This window comes from Cyprinus carpio, unplaced genomic scaffold (assembly GCF_018340385.1).
Source record: "Cyprinus carpio isolate SPL01 unplaced genomic scaffold, ASM1834038v1 S000006759, whole genome shotgun sequence".
NCBI classification, from domain to species: Eukaryota; Metazoa; Chordata; class Actinopteri; order Cypriniformes; family Cyprinidae; genus Cyprinus; species Cyprinus carpio.
In genome coordinates, this window is record NW_024879356.1 from 777,468 (window position 1) to 786,653 (window position 9,186).

Here is a 9,186-nt window from a genome sequence, read left to right on the forward strand (position 1 = left end):
CCCAAGATCTCAGTGGGCTTATATTGTAAAGTCTGAAAAGTAGCATTCATAGAGGGCAGAAACATTTAGCTTTGTTCTGTGCATTTTCACTTGCAAAAACCAGTCATTTTAATAGGAATTCATGTGATCGGGTATTTTACATGTGGGCAAAAGATTTCCAAATGGGTTCAAGATGGTTACATGAGTCTGCAATGACCAACAGACTTCTGTATGAGCTGTGCTTCATACACTGATTCAAAAGATAACCCCAAATGTAGGTGCACAAGTTTGTTTTTCCAGTCTCAGCCAGTTATATGACATCAGTAAATAAGAAAAAATTCTAAGCTTTTGATGCTTGATTGTTGTCATGATGGACAATCAAACATGAAGTATGTGTGACGTCAACACTTGAGTATACTATGACTCACAGGCCGTTGACGCAGTCTTGTTGTGTATTGTGTGTTGGATTTTTTTTTTTTAAAGGCATATATTAACATCTGTAGTCTCTTATTCCCATCCTAAGGAATTTGTATAGAGAGGCGGTATCACATTGACAGGCCGTCATTAGCACATAGATGCAATCTCTCACCCTCGCCATCTGTAACTCACACAGTGAATAATGAATTAGATCATTAGAGAGGTGTCTTTCTCCTTCACAAGAACTGCTAAATATTGCATACTGTTTACTCAGTAGGAGGCAGAAGCAGTTATAATTTTAAGCTGTAAAAAGTTCCCTCAGAGTGCATATTTTTTACTTACTTTCTCCATTGCATTAAAAAATAAAAGAGGATCACCCTTAAACTTGTGTATATGCTCAGATAAAAAAATCAGTTGTGCATCATCAGTTGATTTCATCTTTGTGTAATCATAACGAGCAGTACACGGTAATCAGGTTAATGATTTAATGAATGATTGTTGGCCGACAGTCATTTGGAAAGCAGTGTGTGTCTTGTGTTGGCTCATTGTTAATTGACAATACAAGGCTTTTGTGACATGGATGTTGATGATGTATCTGCAGACCAAAATGGTAGGATAATTAGAAAAGGATAATTATGGGTAATTAAACTGATTAACTGATAATTAAGACCCATCTGTCTCTGTATTAGGCTTGAGGAGTTGCATTAACTTGATTTCCTCTGGTAAATATGCTTTCTTATTCTCCTTCACATTAATTATCCCCCTTGTGACTGCCAAAACCCATCTTTGTGAAGAATCTGCTTGATGAATGGGAGAAAGTCATTCGAAAGTGAGCATCAGTGCCCCTTACTTACTCTCTGAAGAGCACTTGAAACAAGCAATATGAAGCGTGCAGGGTATTAAGGGCTGTTCACACCAAGGACAAAAACTAAAGTTTTAATAATTGTTCTCATTCTGTAATAACAGTCTATACCACAGAAAATGACAAAGAACTACATCATTGGAATCAATTTCGGAACAATTTTTTCTGATGAATGATAAAAACATTGACAGACACTCAGCTCTAGCATTTAAAGTGGCAATGACATAACTTCAGTGTACGCTTATAATAAACAATGTTATTGTGCATCAGCATTGACACTAACAACTAACTCACACCAAGGATGATAACTATAAAGATAGCGATAAAGATAGATAGATAAATTATCAATATCAAAGAATAGTGAAGCCCACACCACAGCTATAACGATAAAGGCACAGAGAAACAATATCATTCCGAATCACTTTCAGAACGATTTTTTCCAGCTGATGAACGATAAAAACTTTGACACCCAATCAGAATCCCATCCTGCTATAACGCGCTCGAGAATTTAAAAGCAGCAGCTGAGACGCTAATATCGTCTTCTTTGTAGTTATTGTTCTTGGTGTGTATGGGGCTTAAAGATAACGATAAAGATAAAGTTCTAAAAATCGTTCAGAATATTTAAGAATAGCAGAGTCCACACCACAGCTATAACGATAAAGGCACAGAGAAACGATATCGTTGGAATCACATTCAGAATGATTTTTTCCAGTTGATAAAATATTACAAATATTGACGCCTACTCAGAATCCATCTTGCTATAATGAGCTCAAATTCAAAGCGGCAGAAGAGCATGCACTAAACATAAACAGACAATATCGTTCGCTGGTGTGGACACTAATATTGTTATCTTTATAGTTATCATTCTTGGTGTGAACGGGGCTTAGGATTTAAATTGATTTAAACTGTATTTACTGACTGGTTGTTTGTATTGCAACAGACAGTTAAAGATGCAGTTTTGTCAGTAGTATTTTATAGAAATAAATGTTAGTCATACTTTTTGCTGTACTTTTTTGGTAACAGTCCAGTTTTGAATTAGTCCTGTACTTTAGGTGAAGCTCATGAGGGTTGTTCTTTAGCACTGATGTTCAAGTGTCAGTCACTGGATATCTACTTACTGTGTATTGATGGACACAATCAATCTGAGGGTCTTTGAAGAAGATATCACAAGCATTATCCATCTCTATTAAACTCCAGAATCTCAAGGGGTGAGGGGATGAATCCATTTTCTCTCTGTATCAATTCTAATCTGGACTGATTAGGCGTGTGATTAGAATGAATGACTTTTAACTCTCCTTGTCCGCTAATGCAATGCCCAGTAGAATCAACGATAGGTCAGCTTCTACAGCAAACAGATGAGATGGTAGAAGTCAATTCTAGTTCCTTTTGGGATAGAATAGGCTTATGGATCAGGCTCAAACTAAGAGAGTTAAAATCTACAGACTTTGTGCAAAAAGTAAAACTCTTTTATGTTCAAAGTAGGCACTGAAGAAAGGAAGCGAAGAGGAGACGAGAGGCAGAAGAAGATTACCACACAAGCGTAACCCATCCATTCCCTGTCAGAAGAAGCCAATAATTTATAACACACATTATGTATTGTACACACGCTTCCTCAGTCAAGCTGGAGCGCTGCTTTCATCACACACCATCAATACCACCCTTTTGAATCGTATCACTGTTCTGCAGTAGCATAACATTGTCCTCTGGCTCCTTTCCTGATGTATTTGTAGACTTTTCTTTTCAGATATTCTCTTTTCGCTGCGATCTAACCCATAATGACACCATCAGCACAAATTTCCCCTCAGGCCCACCTGACGAGACCATCGGGTTAATTGCAAAAAGTCTCATTAGCGTTATCATACTGGCAGCCATTTGAATTACCAGAAACACAATACTTACCAGAGCACAGAGGGAGTCCAATGAATCGAATATGAGAGCGTGATCAGCTAGTGCAGATAACCCAGGCAAAAAACGGCATTATTCTTGAATGTCTCTGTCTTTTCGAACCACAGGAACAGAGATTGCAGATAGTGTTTGAGTGAAGCGATCACAGCAGAAGTGCATGTCAGAGCCAAAGAGGTGAGGCAGTTTCATTCTGTTTGCTGTCACACACTGTACCATTCAATTCTATATCTATCTATCTATCTATCTATCTGTCTGTCTGTCTGTCTGTCTGTCTGTCTATCTGTCTATCTATCAGTTCAATCATTCTTAAGCATGAGAAGGATAAATGAGAGTCCAGTAGAATCTATCAAGGTGGTCCAACTGGCCACATTAATTATTTTAAGAATATTAGATACTGTAATTTCTGCTATTTTGGATCCATCATCGGAAACCAAAAAGCAGTTCTAGCATCTGGTTTTTCATCTGTCTTTATGATATTATGCTATTTTGTTTGATCCCTTTAGACACATTTTTCTTTTCAGTTAGCTTGAAGTTAAACTGGTATCCCACTACTTAACTGTGAAAAAGGAAATAACAAAATCAATTTCAGTACAAAGAACAAGCCAAATGGAATTGTGGGTGTTGATTGGAAAAAAAAAACTGTACTGTCACATTGCGTGGACAGCTGAGAGATTTTTTTTTTCATTGTCTCCTGCCTCCTTTTACATGTGAAATGCCTATTATTGGCTTTGATTTTACATAATGTATTGACATCTGTGCAGTGCATATAAACGTGGCACAAACTGATGAGGCCATTTAATGGTGATGTGATAGTTGGCATCTTTCCTGGCAAACGTTTATTTCGTTCCTGCAGATGGGAGTTCAGTCAAAACACGCTCCAGGTGTTACTGAGTGTGTTTTGCAGTAAATTGATCTGTTGACTGATTGCTTTTTGCCTAGAATAACCCGGTGCATACAAATACACAGAATAACCTTATCTGGTCTACAAAACAGGAAAAATGTGACTGGCACTTCCTGCCACAATGCGATGATGCTTGAAGGTGTGGTTTCTAGATGATTGCTTATTGGCCCCTATCAAAAGAGCCCACCCCCAAGACCTCACATAAAACAATATATAGTTCTAAATAAGTGCTTACAGACAGCATACAAGGAAAGATAAGTGATGGGTGTAAATTGGTATGCCAGCAGCTTCTGTGGCTTCCTCCACTGAGCAGATGAAACAAGATTCTGCTTAATGCTTTTCATTTATCAATACAGCACCATCTGCAGACAAGCAACAGTCTCAACGGTGAGCTTGAGCTCTGAAACATTAATGACAGGCGTCACCGCAGAAAGGTCTGAGTCATGGCAGAGCTGCTAACGGAGATCTTAGGGATCAGACTGACAATTAACCCTGGTAACTGCACACACATCCACACTCCAGTAGTCATTTCAGTCTTCTGAAATGAGACAAAATCTTCTTGGGTTGGATTTTAGTTCAGTTTAAAGCATTTAACACTATCAGGCAGGCACTGATTCTATAATATTTTCTTATGTTTATATTCATACATTAAAACCAAGTTGAACAATTAAATACAGGAATACAGTAACAATATTTTCTGTCTGCACTTCATTACCACTAACTGTTGTTCGGCTATTATTATGAATAGTCAACTCCTTTTCAGATCATTAGTCAGCAAATTGCCTGTAAGCAGTGCAGGTGTCATGATGGTCAGAAGCATTATAGATCTCACTAAGCTGAGTCATCATCGCTAAAATCAGCTCAAGAGTTCTGTTCGTTTGGAATCTAAAGTCATAATGTTAAGTGAGCTAGTTGTTTACTTTGTAATTGGTCAATTTTAACTGATTTGACATTTGGGCTGATTTGCAGATTGTTTTGAACATCCTAAGCTATTATTTTCTGCACACCGTTAGAATACTGTTAGATGTATAAACATGAACATTAAACTTTGGTGAGAGAGAGACAGCTGTTCCATTTTCTCAGAAGGATGTCTGTGATGAAAATATACAAGCTGGGATTCAAGACATTTTTCACCGCGGCTCCTAAATTCTTACAAATGGCCTCCTTGCTTATTTGTGACCGGCGTTGTTGTTTATTTCCTGTTGTTGGTGCCACGATACTAAATCATCGGTGGTTATGAAATCCTTGGGATATAATCATCAGAGCATTCTTTCAGATTAGAGCTATGACTCAAAGAGCAATTTACTCTTAGTAAAAACTAAAGTAGACCTATAGCCTTGTACTACAATACTGAAGCAGAAAAGACTCGATGAGAAAAGATTGTGGGATATTAGCCGCCAGATGTGCTAACTATAAAACCTGAAATACATCAAATATGAAATTGTCATACATCTCTAAACTGATGCATCTTTTCATTTCCTCAGCAGTTGGATGTGATCATGGTTATGAGATTCAGAACTATGGTGCTTCGGGGGACAATGACAGTTGTTCGGTAACTTTCAGGCACAATGAGGCCTTATAAAGGAGTTTAAGAGTTTCAACACAAGTTTAACCCTCTGAGACCCAAGTATTTATACTGATGATGTGTTTCTTGTTTTAAAATTATGTTTATGCATATTTTGTTTAAGGGTAAATTATTAAAAAACAGTGCACAAAATAGCAAACCTGCATTTTTAAAGTTGCAAAATAGTGGCAAACTAAGTATCCACTTACTGTACATATGCTTTGACTTATATCTTGAGGATATAATGAATAATTATTCAAATAATAAATATTGTGATACATTTTTGATTATAAGATGTATTTATATGTTGGTTAACCTGTATTTAGTTAAAAATAGGTTTTAGTTAATAGCTTACAAGTGTTGTAATTATGCTTCGGTGGGTCTTTAGAGGTTAATGGTTGTTTTGAGGAATATCTTTCCATCCTGAACTGTAATGTGCACATGAGGCTTCCTGAGATTGCCTTGAGAATACATTCTGTGAGGCTGCTGCTTTAGAGATGTTTTTGCATTAAACATGGCTCCTTTAAACAGATCTGTTGTTGTCACCTGTGACACCAGACAGCGCTGACGTCTGACACTCAAAGAGTTTTTGGTTGTTGTTACTCCTTATGTTTTTGTGCTTTCCTCTGTCTGCACCACTGCCAGAGCTTTCCCCCCAAAAGTTGTTCTCATTTGTTATTCCAAGCATGCATTGCTTGTGGCCTCAAAAAGCGTTTGGACACTGAAGCCACAAAATGTCTCATGCATTATTTTAAAAGTTCAGAGAAAAGTTCTAGCATCTTATATTTGCAGAAAATCCACTTTGTTTGATATTTTCATATAACTCATATACTCTATATAATTCAGACATTTTGATGTGTGGCTTAAGTATTCAAATGCATTTTGGGGTCACTATATACTATCCTCAATAAAGAAGCCCTTTAAAGTTCACTAGACTCTTTTCTCATTGATCGTGAAGGGCTTACTTGGATAACAGAAGCCATTTCTAGCATTTTATGAATTATGGTCCAATATCCAAAAGCTCAGGATAAATGACCTAAAATGTAATCACGTCAAAATGTGCCCATCTCCAAAGGAAATACTAAGCAGGAATAGCCCATTCAAAGCACACCTTCCTTTTGTCCTCTTAATCACATTTCATGAAACATAATCATCAGTCATTTCAGACAATACTTATTCATGGTGAAAATACATGAAATCTGAAATAATTGACATCAATTTTGGTGCCAGCAGCACAAACCTTGGAAGGCCTGGAAAGGTCAGAGTGGGACACGGATTATTTCGGTGTTAATTAGTGACATGCCCCAGTGGCTGCACAGGCTGTGTTCAGGGTGTCAATGAGCTTTCATTAGCAACAGGAAATACACACTCACACATGCACATTCCACAGAGCAGGATTATAACCAGGCCTGTATGGAATCTGTGTCTGCGAAATTCTGCTCTGCTATGTTTTGATGAATTTGACAATGCATTTTAATACTTTTACCATATTTAAATATATTTTTTTTAAGTTATCATGCTTCCAGGTGTTGCTGGTTAGTTCCATACTAATCAACAACACCTGGAAGCATGATAACTTAAAAAAACATTGTGGATTTAATGGATTTAAATATGGTAAAAGTATTAAAATGCATTGTCAAATTCAAATTCAGGTAGCCCCTGTTGGTAGATGCTGTAACTACACCATATGGGAGAAACAAGCATCTTTCTCCATTGATAACATCAAGCAGCAAGTTTTTGTACAGCTAAAATAACTAGAAGTGGAATTTTAATATAAAGTGTATATTAATATCGTATTTATTGATATTTTTAATTAACTTTTATTTTTATATTTTCAGTTTTTGTTTCAATTTTAGTATTAGTAATTGTATGTGCTGTTGTCATTTTATTTCTATATAGCTGTTTTTATTTTAGTTTTAGTTTAATTTTTCAACTTTATATGACGTATTGAACTGACTTTCATCTCTCGCAGCCTCATTTGTGTTTGCATCAAAGTAAATGTCGACTCTGAATAAAAGTGTATTGGAACTAACTTCAGTAAAGTGTTTTGTGTAGAAGCCCTTTTTATCATAGAATCCAGAAGTGATCTTCAAGTTTAACCTTAAAGGAAATAACACTGATGTCGATTTCAGAGAATTTCAGACTGCGACAGGGAAGCAAAATAGAACCTTTGTAATTGGACTCATTTAAATAATGCATTCAATGCACAAATTTGCATTTGCACAATATGAGTAATTACTGAGAAACCTAGGTGTGTAGATCATAATTTCAGCCTTTCCTTCTGAATGTCACGCTCTCACCTCGAGGTGAAACACTCATCAAGACGCAAACCTGTCTAAGCACTCGTTTCGTACAGAGCTTTTCTTTATCTTGTTAGATCAATAATTATGCCTTAGCAGACACTTACACATTCATGGCTGAATTCTCAAGGTCTCAAGGTCTCAGTTGCACAGTAAATGCATATACTTGGAGAGTGCCTAATGAGGGTCTTTCAGTCATATTCTTCAATGTTCCACGCAATACGATGGTTGGCTGCAATCTGAAAAGCAATTACACTGCCGAGAGCCAGAATATGTATTTGTGCAGAGACGGCTTGCTAAACTAAAAGTCAAAAATCGCTATTTGATATATTTAAATATGGTTCAATAAATCTTTGATTCAATAAATCAGAGATTGATTTACTTTTGTTTCTCCGTTTCGGGATTTGAGAACTGGGCGTCACAAGCTTGGTTGAATGAATGTTGCTTTTCAGCTTTCTGTTTTCAGATGAGTTTTTCACTCCATCTGTGTATGTGTGTGAGTGCTGTGTGTGTGTAGGTGCAGTTTTTCCTCTGTTGAGGGATGAAGGCTGTACTTTCTGTGATGGATGTGTTTCTATCACACCAAGAGTCTTATTTTTCTCATCAGTCCTTACGGAGTTGAAACCGCAGGTCTTTATATTATGCTGAGAGAGTGGGTCAAGGCCGTCCGCTCAAACTGTGGAGGTATATCACTGCATTGTTTTCCTGCACTAAACCACGATTTCGCTGGTATTTGTATTTTTCTATTCCGTTGGATCTTCAAAGCAAGTCGCCCTTATTTATACAGAGCTTTGAACAATAGAGATTTTTCAAAGCAGCCTAACAGTATTAAACAGGGAAGTAACAGAATCAGTGATGTGAACTTCATCATATATAAGACGAATCCTGCTCTTAAGCAGCTTAAAAAGACAATAGTGTAATTAATCAATTTCCGTCAATTCAGTATTGATTCAGTTTAGTTCAGTAACTCTTAAGTTTATCCATTATCAAATATTCAGTTCAGGTCCACTTAAGACAGTGTTGTTATTCAGCTTGAGTCAATTTAATGTTGATTCAGTTGAGTTCAATAACAGGGTCGATGTTGAAATAATTAGTCAATTATTAACAAATTAAATTCAGCTATAAAGCAGCTTTACAGAAGACTATCAAGTCAGTTCAGTATTGATTTGGTTCAGTTCAATATCTGTCTAAAGTATATCTATTCTAAAACAAGTTCATTTTTTATTCATTCAGCAATAAACGGTTCAAATGAAGACAG